This window comes from Malaclemys terrapin, chromosome 17 (genome assembly GCF_027887155.1).
Source record: "Malaclemys terrapin pileata isolate rMalTer1 chromosome 17, rMalTer1.hap1, whole genome shotgun sequence".
Taxonomy (NCBI): Eukaryota; Metazoa; Chordata; order Testudines; family Emydidae; genus Malaclemys; species Malaclemys terrapin.
This window is the reverse complement of record NC_071521.1, coordinates 3,598,849-3,611,526: the sequence shown is the minus strand read 5'-3', so window position 1 is coordinate 3,611,526 and position 12,678 is coordinate 3,598,849. Positions and strand designations below refer to the sequence as shown.

Here is a 12,678-nt window from a genome sequence, read left to right as displayed (position 1 = left end):
TGATTGTTGTTTGACTTAATTTTGTTAATATCAGAGTATATTTTGCCCAACACACACAACCTGAAGACAGCATTTCACATCTTCCTCAAAGCAACAGAAGCAGAGAAACAAAATCAGGGCAGAAGGGAAGAGAGAGGAAATAAAAAATGGCAGAAAAAGCCTGATCCTGGCAATTTCCACCTAGTGAGAAAAAGCCTGATCCTGGCAATTTCCACCTAGTGAGTAGCTTAGAGATGTAATGAAACAACAGCATAAATATTAAGGAAGGGGGAAAAAAAAGCTGTTACCTCAATAGTACAGTAGGAACTTGGACTAATGAATCGTAAACAGCATGCGTTTCTCTAAAACAATTCACGCCAAGCAAATTGATCATTTTGGCTACAATTACTGAATAAGCGGGTAAAAGACAGAGTGTGTTCCTGGACTTCAGCATTTGATCTACTCACTATCACAATTTTTCATTAAAAGTTAATTCAAATTGGCTTGGACATTGACAGAAACTGAGAACTAAAGATAAATGGCAATCAAGCTGTGGGAAGGTGCCTACTAGGGTGCTGGAGGAGTTGATTTGGGTCCCAACCTTATTTAAAATCTTAATTAATTAATAATCAGGAAGAGAATGTGAAATTTACTGAAGGAATTAAAATGGGAGCTGTTGTGAACCCCTAAATGGACACATACTTAAAACACAAGAAAGCAGAAAAGGTCAAAACCCTGCATGAGCAGGAAGTAATATTAATATTAATAATTATTAGCATTTGTATTACTATAGCACTTAGGAACCCTAGTCATGGACAATCATCCCACTGTGTGTTAGACACAGTACACACACAAAACAAAAAGTCCCTGGCTCCAAAGAGCTTACAATCGAAGAATAAGAGAAGAGACCACAGAGGCATACAGACAGATAGTGGAATACAAGGAAACAATTAGACAGTATTGGTCAGCATAGCAGGAAGTGAATGAAGGGATTTATCCTGGAAAATAAAGCTAATACAAACTTGTTTTGGGGAAACAATTCAAAATTCAGATAAATCAATGCAAATGGAGACAGATACTTTGAAAAAAAGTTATACTGAAAGAGAGCAAGGGATGATTGTGGACACCAAACAACCTAGATAAGAGCTATCTTCTCATTTGGGAGCTGCACACAAAGAGGTATCATGGCCCAGGATGACGTCATGTCCCTTGTGAGCACATACCTAGAATAACACTCAGCTGATAGTACAAGAAATAATTTAAATGAAATTAAAAGAAATGCAGCAAAATGTTTAAAGGACGGGAGGAACAGACTTCTGAGGAAAGACAGAGTCAAATACATACAGTTTGACTAAATGACGACAAAGTAAAGACAACACTCTCTATAAAAAGAACGAGGAGTACTTGTGGCACCTTATGGACTAACAAATTTATTTGGGAATAAAACCCACTTCATCAGATGCATGGAGTGGAAAATATAGTAGGAAGACACACACACACACACCATGAAAAGATGGGGGTTACCATACCAACTCTAATGAGACAAATCAATTAAAGTGGGCTATTATCAGCAGGAGAAAAAACATTTGTAGTGATAATCAGGATGGCCCATTTCAAACAGTTGACAAGAAGGTGTGAGTAACAGTAGGGGGGGAAATTAGCAAGGGGAAATAGTTTTTAGTTTGTGTAATGACCCATCCACTCCCAGTCTTTATTCAAACCTAATTTAATGGTGTCCAGTTTGCAAATTAATTCCAGTTCTGCAGTTTCTCATTGGAGTCTGTTTTTGAAGGTTTTTTGTTGAAGAATTGTGACTTTTAGGTCTGTACTTGAGTGTCCAGGGAGGTTGAAGTGTTCTCCGACTGGTTTTTGAATGTTATAATTCTTGACGTCTGATTTGTGTCCATTTATTTTTTTGCGTAGAGACTGTCCGGTTTGGCCAATGTACATGGTAGAGGGGCATTACTGGCACATGATGGCATATATCACATTGGTAGATGTGCAGGTGAACGAGCACCTGATAGTGTGACTGATGTGATTAGGTCCTATGATGGTGTCCCTTGAATAGATATGTGGACAGAGTTGGCAATGGGCTTTGTTGAAATGGGCCATCCTGATTATCACTACAAAAGTTTTTTTTCTCCTGCTGATAATAGCCCACCTTAGTTGATTTGTCTCGATAGAGTTGGTATGGCAACGCGCATCTTTTCATGTTCTCTCTGTGTGTGTGTGTGTATATATCTTCCTTCTGTATTTTCCACTCCATGCATCTGATAAAGTGGGTTTTCGCCTACAAAAGCTTATGCCCAAATAAATTTGTTAGTCTCTAACGTGCCACAAGTACTCCTCATTCTTTTTGCTGATACAGACTAACACAACTATCACTCTGACACACTCTCTATGTGTATCTAAAAGGTGTACACTCCAAGGACATGCAGGAGTTTAGGGTGACCTACAGACATAATGGAATGAAATAAAACAAAGGGAAAGTCAGAATGAACATTAGGAAGCTTGTCTTAACTGTAGGACTTATTAGGTTGCAGAGTAGTCTCTAGAAGGCAGTGGAGTTATCTGCAACTGGACAAGCCACTGAGTTATATATTGTACTACAGGGAACAAGTGATTGGCAGAGGAAATGGTCTAGGAGAGCTAACAGATCATTGTCTCTAATTTCAATTCTTAAACTAAGACTTACCTTGCAACACAACAAGGCACAACAGGCTGCCCCATCAGAATTCCATGTTGGGGAAATAAGTCTCAATTGTGAATCTAGATTCTGTGGTTCGTGCCAGAGCCTTTAATGTATTTTCAATGCAGTTTTTGTTGGCTTGTTTTAACACATGGATAACTGTTAGTATGTGAACAACAAAACCTGTTTTTGGAGTTAACGTGTGGCTGATTGGGCATCAAGAATGAAGACAGGGACTATATTTTAAACACGTCTCATTTTTAGCCCATGGACTAAAACCTACTGAAGTCTAGGGATGAAACAGATTTGGATAAGCTGCGAGGATACACGAGGAAATACTGAGACTCTCTGGAAGGGAGCCAAGGCTCTGTGCACCAGGATACAGCCACACAAAACCAGTAGTGTTTTTTTAATGGCAAAAATGTAACCATAAAGGTGAATAAAAATAGATTTTACAATTTACAACTCAAAAAACAGATGTGGTTTTTGGTTTTTTCTTCTTCAATTTTTTGAAAATCACTCCCAGGCTGAGACCCTGAATGCCACGTATAAGCCCACAGTTGACTTTTATGACTGAGCTATATACCACTATGTTAGAAAGCCAAAGCCTTACGATATACACTATAGCTAGAGGAGAGATGTTAGAATATTTAACATTATTATATTTAAAATAAATAAATAATCTACCATAGTTACAGAACCCAGTACTGTAGTGCAACCCTGTGAAAAGTATTTGCCGATCTCATGGAATATGAATCCCTGCCTGTTTTGTGCCATTAGAGATCCATCTGTCTTGATTATTAGGGCCTCAGGCTCTCCATTTCCTAATAAATTTACACTGGGATTCAGAGACTTATTGCTGATCACAACATCAAGAAGAGTTTCCCTAAACCTCTGACTGCTAGAAGCTGGGACTGGACGACAGAGGATGGATCACGCGATAATTTGCTCTGTTCAGTTCATTCCCTCTGAAGCATCTGGCACCGGCAACTGTCAGAAGATAGGATACGGGGCTAGATGGACCATTGGTCTGACACAGTATGGTCATTTTTATGTTCTTAAGGGTTACAGCAATTAGGTGAAGGAGGGAAACACACCATTTTCTATAATATTTCTGATAACTAAGACAAGAAAATATCTAAGAAGCAAATAGTATGCAATAGTATCTAATAGTATGCAAAACCCTGAGAAAGGGGATGGGAGGATTTTCTTGTCACCTATAAATGAGGCAATGGGAGAGGGTTAACCTTAAAATAGGACTGAACCATACAAAAAACCAATTGATTCTTTGGGATGTAATCAGCACAAAAATCCAAGGGTCCAAAAGTATTCAGTGTATCACACAAGAGTAATAACGTAGCAGTTTTAGCAATGTTTACGAGGGTATCACTTAGCGGTGTCTGACCTCTGCTTCTATGTTTAGGCCTCTCTCTATATTTTTACCCAGGCTGCACCCCATGAAGACTGCTACTTTTGCTTTTCTATGTAGGTTTGTATAAGGTCACCCGTTATGTGGTATCTGTGAGTCTTCGAATGTCAGTAACTTGCCTTTATTAACAGAGGAACATGTGTATACAGGAAAAGCGAGGAGTCAAAGCCCTAGCTGGCTGCAAGAATTCTTTATGATACTGTGCCGTGAGAGCTCGTTTGGTGATTTTCCAAGTGTAACCAGTTTGTTGGAATCTCAAAACCTTTCTTTCCTGTTAACTTACTTAAATAGATACCATGCTTTTTGTGGATGGTGCACAGTGTTATTAAGAAAGAATCCCCAGTAAACACTCACTGTATTGGTTCATTTCTAATTCTTAAAAACGTTCTTCAGTAACGTGGGTTTGTCTGTCCTTGTGCTAGTCTCCGTATGCCTGTTTCCCATCTTGACCATGTTTTATCAGTTTACCTGTTCTATTCCTTACGCACCACTCAAAACAAGACATTTAGGGGAAAGCACTATTCTAATACTAAGAACTTTATATAGTGCTGAAATGTACAGTGCACTTGTAAAAACATACAATAAGACACTCTCTGCTCTCGAGAGCTCACAATCTAACATAGCATTTCACAGCCAAAAGGGGTTTTAAAATTATTATTAGACTGTGATCTATATCACTGCCCTTGCATGTTGACCAGATCTTCAAGTATACGCATCTGTATTCATATTTCTTGTGCTGCTGTGCACAGATTGGTAGATTCACAATTATGATAAAACACAGTTCTCCTTTGGAAACAGAAGGACATTTTTTTAAATTAGTAAATGGAGGAAACTACAGATTTGGAAGTTTGGTCCATATGCTTGACCAAAGCTCTTGGATATGGAAACTGGAATAGAATAGAAAACAGGCTTTTAAGCAAGACTGATGTCCAGATACTATAAATACAGATGCAGCTAGTTTGTAGATTTTTAGTACTTCCTGGACTATTTTAGATAATGCAGCAAGAATAGCATTTCCCAGTCTATTTTCACTTCTGGACCCAAATCAGGAAGTGCAATTATCCCTTCACCCCTCATATCACACTTCCTTGAAAAAAATCAGGAGCAGTTAAATATTTAGGTTTGATTCAAGTTTTGACCAAAGGGTTGGGTTACTTTTTCTGGACCCATTCACCCATCCCCACTTACAGGTTGCAAACTAACAGTGGTTTACCAATGACTCTATCGAAGTTTATTTTATGTCCCTGAACGCTGAGATAAATCTGTTAAAAAATTCGCATTTAGGGGCATATTCTTAGTAGTCCCACCAACACTAATGGAGATCAAGCAGCTACTGCATCATGCAATGAGCTGAGAATATGTTTGTTAAACTAACACTTTGCCTGTATTTCTAAGTATCTATAATTTTCCTGGTAGAGGAACATTAATCAATTTGAAAAGCAAAAGCTCATTGTTGATTTATTTTTAATTCTCTTTGAATCACTTGTAGGGACATGTGAGGTTGGGTTTGTAAAAGCAGAACTGTTATCATCAGCATTTAGCTTAAATTGGGTGGTGTCAAAACCCTGTTTCAAGTAACAAAAATGACACAGATCTTCTCTTCAGACTAATATATAATATTAATACTTCGCTGTAACCTTTAATGCATTACGAAGTGGAATGTGAGGACAGTGAAGTCACTTGTCACTTATAAAATTGAGCTTTTGAAATGTCACATCATATCATTAGCTACTGATCCATGAGTTACATAGTCACATTTCTGCATAGCCTGGAAGAATCCACTTACATTTATACTTTTGACTGAAAAAATACACAATTTAGACTGAAGGCAACATTGTATCGGCAAACAACATTAAAAATTGTTGAATTGGTTTAGAAAGGATATTTTAGTTATCGGAGTACAAAGCATAAAATGTAAAGAAAAGTTTTGGGGAAAAGTAATCTTTAAGAGTAATTTTTCTCCATTCTTTTAGGTAAATGTTTTATATTCTATCATTTATTTTTGTATGGATTCCAAAGCTATTCTAGAAACATTTTCACAAACTATTACTGAAGTGCATGCTAGAGAGACTTTACTTCTGTTAGATACTTCATGTACACAAAGTATACATAATTTGTTTAATATTGTTTCAAAAGCTAGTAATGAAAGATGTGCACGTTTGAATTTGCATCTTAAATCTTAAATTTCAGTGCAAGAAAATGATCCCATCAAAAATCATACTCAGGGTATGTGTACACTGCATGCTTCTTTCGGCAACGTGCAGTGTACATACCTGAATAGCCCAGCAAGCATAGATATAAGTAGCCGTGTAATTGCTGAGGCATGGCGTAGGCAAGTAAAGACACTTAAAGGGTGAGGTCTGATCTCAAGTACCCTACATGGTTCTCTCTTTGCCCAAGACATGTCTCCCTCTCCACATGGCTATTTTTAGCAATGTAGTATCCTGCTGCTTCTCACCTGCTGGAGCCTTTCCCTGCTACAGGAAAAGACTCCAGCAATGAGGAAAGGCTACGGCAGGCCAGAGGCAGTGGGGAAAGGATCTATTGCGGGGAGGCAGTAGGGAAAGGCTTGGCCTTTCCCCACCGCTTCCTCCCGCAAGAATCTTCCCCTCCTGCAGTGAAGGGCTCCAGCAGCAGGGAGCTTTCCCAGCGGCCTCCCTTCTGCCGGAGCCTTTCACTAATGTGTAGCTACACACCACAGTGCGGACATGGTGTGCTTTTCATTGCAACATGTAGCTACGCTTACACCACATGCCACTGCCAGTGGTGTCGTATAGTGCAGACATAGACTTAGTGGGAAAATAAAGAAGCCAGTATGTGTAAAATTTGCCTAAAGTAATTAGACATGATGAATATTCATCAGAAAGCAATTATCAATCCTATGTAATGAGATTGTGCCCTCAAGCTTTTGAATATCCTAGGATAGTAAACAAAACTACATCAGCTAGTTAAATTACAGCACCACACAAATCAGCACCTTATTCTACATGTTGTAAAACAAGACACTAACCGTGCAGTGACACATAAACCAAGTAAAAACTTTGTAAGAACTACTTTAAATGATCTAAATATTAGTATAACTAACTAACAGCTAAAAACAATTACTAGAAAACAGGAGAAACTAAAAAAAAAAAAAAAGCCAATCAAGATTCCGAGCATGGAGGAAACATCCCTATGTAAGCAGCTAGCCAGGGAAAGGAAGGAATGGAGGCATTTGGGGGCTGCACAGCTTATCCTTACATCGGCTCTGACCTCTCAGTACCACAATGGGGTATTTGTGCGGTCCCAATGGGATCTGTTATCATAGAAGGTTCCCAAAGCTGAAGAGCACCATTCCATGGCCGTGAGTATGCAAGCACCCTACAAACAGGAATATGGAGAAGCTACCTTGAAAAATGTGTAATGTACTATAACTTCATGCCAGGCGTTAAAGCCCCACCACATAATTTCATTAAATTTCCTCTTTGATTCAGGTTAAAAAAAAAAGCCAGACACAATTCAAATGATACTGCCCTAGTGTGGTGTTAATTGTAAAAGCCTAAATGATATGGGGAGAGAATGCTGCATCACATCTCCTGGTAGATAGTGTTAATTTAAAACATCATAGCCACTGACATCAATTGAGTGAAACATACTGAGGAAGCATTGTCACCAGGACAAAACTGACTAACCTATGTCACCAATTGACTTCTAGTAATATATTAACACCTGTACAAGAGAATATGGAAATATTCAGGAGAGAGATTATGTCACCATGCAGAGCTTATGCCACTATGTTAATTTTACACAATTTATATACTCTAACATTTAGGCACCATTCATTATCATCATGTTCCTATTACGCCTCTGGCATTTAGGGCAGTGACGAAGCTCCTCCACCCCTGTCTGTTTCTGGCAAGTCTTTCAATGGTTCCCCAGCTGTGCCTCGGGCTTTTCAGCTCGGCTTCCACTGCTCTTCGCCATGTTGTTTTCGGGCAGCCTCATTTTCACTTGCCTTCGGGTGTCCATCTTATTGCTATTTTGGTGATGGAATCAGTTTTCATCCAAAGTACATGGCCAATCCATCTCCAACGCCTCGTATCTTCTTGGCTGCACTGTGTGAACAGGTCTTGGTTTGAGATTGTTCTGGGCCAAAAGATACAGAGGATTTTTCTGAGGCAGGTTGTATGAAATGAAGACAGTTTGGACATGTCATACTTTCTTATTCCCCAGCATTCTGCACTATAAAGTAGTGTTGAAAGTACTGATAAATCTTGAGTTTGGTTTTGGTGCTGTATTTTGATGATTTCCAGACTGTATTAAGTTCCTGAATGTGTTCCTGGCTTTACTGATTCTGTTCTGGATGTACTGGAATGTTCCACCATCCTGGCTGATGGTGCTGCCCAAGTATGTGAATCTTTCTACACTGGTGAGAATATGATCCTCTAGCCGTACTGGTGATGGTGAGGCACTATTAAAATGTTATGATAATGCCTCTTGGCATGTCTTCTGTGTACACCGCATTACCCGGTCGATGGCAATGTTGAAGAGGATTGCAGACATGACATACCCCTGATGTACTCCTGTTTTGACTTCAAAACTGAACTTACTGTGATCAACACTGCATGTAAAGTTGGAATAGAAGTTTTTGATGATGTTCATTATACGGAAAGGAATTCCATATGCCCACAGAATGCGTCATAGGCTGGTCCTGTGAATGCTATCAAAAGCCTTCTCAAAGTCAATTAAGTTTATGTAGAGTTGTCGTTGCCATTCTAAGCATCGTGCTATTATGTTTCATAAAGTGAAGATCTGGTCTGTGCATCCATGCCCTTACCAAAAACCGGCTTGCTCTTTTCTGAGAACATTATCAACTGCCTCTGATATACGCTGGACTGTGATCTTATACAATACCCGGCTTGGCACAGATAAAAGTGTGATACCACGCCAGTTATTACAATCACTAAGAGCTCTTTTCTTAGGCACTATTACATGAATTTAAAGGTATATCAAAAGTCCCACAATAAAGAGGAACAAAGCTCTTAGTAGCCACCATTCAGTGAAGCTGGAAAAGCCCAACAGCTATGCAACAAGAGGAAAAACCCGATAGCTCTGCTTTCCAGCAGACACAGATATGATCATTCCACAACAACAGCGTAAGAGAGGAAGGGATAAAAAAACTGCACAGAACACTGATCACGTTCTGCATCTTTACTCGGTGAGCTGTTTTAACAAAGGTGTCTAAATGAGGCATTAACTAGAGTGTTTGGTTTTTAACTAACAGAGAAAGTTTGTCTATTGATAAATACTTTGAAAATAGAGGGCAGGAAAAATTAAATATATTGCTGATGTAATAAATATTTGGAAGATAACAATGACCAATTTTCAGCAACACCAGCGACTCTACTGTTTTTAATAAGAAAGTGATGACTCATCCATGGCATGAGGACTGAAGAGAATTGTATTTCTTGTTATGAAGTGCCACACAGGAACATGGTAGCTGGTTGTTTCCGCTAAGAGTTTTGTATAAGGTAGGTGTATCAATGAACCATCAAAACTTCACATCAACACATTGGGGTTGGTTCTGTCAGAAGCATCTGCAAGGAGACAGGCTGGAAATATCAAATTATTCCATGTAGACGTCTCAATTGGTTCCTGGCCAATGGGAGCTGCGGAGCTAGTGCTCAGGGCGGGGCAAGTGCGCAGAACTGCCTAGTTGTGCACTGCCTAGGCAAAGCAGGGACAGGTCGCTGCTTCCGGGGAGCCGCCTGGGGTGAGCAACCCCCGGCTCCAACACCCCAAAACTCTTCCTCTGCCCCAACCCCTTGCCCCGAACCTCCTCCTGCACCCAAACTCCCGTCTAAAGCCCACGCACCGGACCCCCTCCCGTACCCCTGCACCCAAACTCCCTCCCTCTTCGTTAACCGGAATTTTTCACTTACCAGTACCCCCCATTCCCCCAACATGCTGGATAAAAAAGCTTTTTACTGTAGTAAAGCAAATGCACAACACAATTCCCGACTTGCACCATGAGACTGGCAAGTTCCCAAGCAAGAACCTCTATGTAATTTCCTAAAGTTCTGTGCATACGATGACTTTGATGTGTATTCTCCAAAGCATTAAGAGACATCTGGAAAAAACTGTTTAAGAAGTCTTTTTCATTTAAAAATAGCTTCAGGGAGCATCAATTTGATTATTTCCTATTATGATAACTTAAGATTTTAAAACTTAGCAACAAAAAGATTAACTAAACATGATGCTCAATATTGAAGACATCTGAGGGTAAGCTGTCATTTATTTCTGAGATGTAATCCTACCTTCTATCTGGCATGAAACCAAATTGCACCACCCTGGGTAGACACCAGGAGTGCCCTTCAATTTTGCCAAGATAATGGTTACTAAAGAAATAGCTTAGTTGATGCAGAACTCATTTGATTAGTGACTGTTATACAGAAAACAAGCTGTTAATAATAAGACAACCTGAGAAATGACAGACTGTCAAAGCTATAGGATTTCAGCAGGTTAAAATGAGATAATTTCCACTACCTCAGTTCCCTACAGCAGCTGCAGGAGAATCATGCAAAAATACAGCCAGTTGAGACATATAAACTGATCACTGGCATAACTCACTTTTAAAATTTCACATTTAAAATTCAAAAGTTGTTGTGTGTGTAAATGAATCAACAGAAGGGTTTTTGTGATTCTTATTCAGAAAAATTAAAGACTGATGACACAACATGGAGCAATTTCCAAATGTGTTTTGTTGCCTTTCTCTAGATGTCTCATTGTGTGCACTTATTATTGTATTAAGATTGCAATGTGAGATTTAAAAATGTAATTTATACTGGAAACATCAAAACACCTTGACTATTTATAAGTCCAACCATTCTAAATTTACTCAAGTTACCAGCATAACACTGAAAGGCATTTAAGGGCTCTGTGATGGAGTAGAACTCCCATAGCAGGTTGTGGATGCAGGTTAAGATTGAGGTGCTTTGGCAAAGTTGTCAGAGAAAGTGGGATAGTGCTCATGGGAAGGAAGAGGTGGTGTCTTGCAAGGCAAGACTAAGGTGCTGGCAATCTAATTTCAAGGGGTGCTGAACAGGTGAGAGAGAGAAGCATGCACACCTCTTCATTGCACCATGACTGTCCAGAGCCAGTTCTATTAGGCACACACTACCATTTTCACGAGTGCCATGTTCACTTATTTTTAAAATGTTGGAACTTAGAGAATGTATCTTAGTGCATTTTACCTTTATGAGATGGTTATGGACAGAACTGGCTGACAAGCTCTCAACTCGTAGAGAGGGACAGAATTTGCTATTTATGTCAGAACGATGTTTCTTCTCTGCGTGAATAGTTGCTTAAAGCTGGAAATATCCTGGTTGTGGATAAATTAACCTCAACAAAAAGTAACCAGGTGTGGGTACTTTTAGGAATTAGACCCACTTTGTGAATTTCTCCAAGAACCACCAGGCTGCTTACTTTGGCCATCTTTTCTATATTCTATATTTATACTGCATGTATTACAGTGAATAGTTATAACAACTTATTAGGGCAGGGCTGTAAGGGCCAGCTATGTGTAACTTAGAATACTGGCTAGAAGATGTACTGCACCTCCTCTCTCTTTCAGTTACAACATGCAAACACAAAGAGGCCTTTGCTATATGCATGCACTCAGTTTTATGCATTCTGGATTAATTTGGTCTTTGTACGAGGAATTAGATCACAAAATGAATAGTTAAAATTCAGCTTGTGAATACTCAGTAAAATTCACAGTTCAGCATTTAGTGTTTTGAGGAGTGAATTATGTTGCCAGTTGAAAAAAAAAAAAAAAACCATGCAAAATGGCAATAACTTTCCACGGGTTCAATGACAAACAATCCACACGTAATAATTAATAGGTTAGATCTCAGCACTTAATTACCCCAAATCTTATTTAACTTGCCAATATTAAGAGCTCTTCAATCATTTCAGAAGACATTGGAGCACAAGATATTTCATTCCACTTTTAAGGTTTCTGCTTATTCTTCTCTACTTTACTTGATATTACATTGAAATCATAAGTGTTAAACAAATTAATTGCAAACAGTTCCATTTTTTAAAAAACAAGATCCTGAGTGTACTTTGAGAATTCGCAGAGTTTGGTAAGTTTCCAGTTACAAGGTCTTGGCTTCTGCTGAGCACAGTTTGAAATAAAATAATGCAGCTTGTTCCTACTGCTGGATCATGCAGAGCCGAGTGTGCAGGCAAGGAATCACTGGCTCTCACCCAAGACTTCAAACCTGGCTTAAACTGTCACTCCAATCTCAGTGCAGTGTATATATATAGTTGTAAGATACAAATGTATAGTAAGGCTAACTCTCCCCCGAAGAGCCAGATATGCTTTTATCTTGGACAGAGGCAAAGAAAGAGAAATAGGAGAAAGATGATAAGGAAGGAAAACACAAGCCTACTTGTGAAAGAGCTTATTAAGGAAAGCAAAGTGACAGGTAAGTAATGCTTCTTTCCAGCCTACCTTACCAAGGGGTGGATCATGCCAACGAAGCGCACAGGCTCTATAGTTGGGAGACCCTTACACCTTACCTTGATGCCGCCCCAT

At 39.2% G+C, this 12,678-nt stretch overlaps 1 protein-coding gene across 8 annotated transcripts in view; it reads right to left on the bottom strand.

The window, feature by feature from the left end:
- The window catches only part of DENND1A (DENN domain containing 1A), a 355,075-nt gene that overhangs the window by 159,120 nt on the left and 183,277 nt on the right, over positions 1–12,678 (bottom strand). The window lies entirely within an intron of this gene.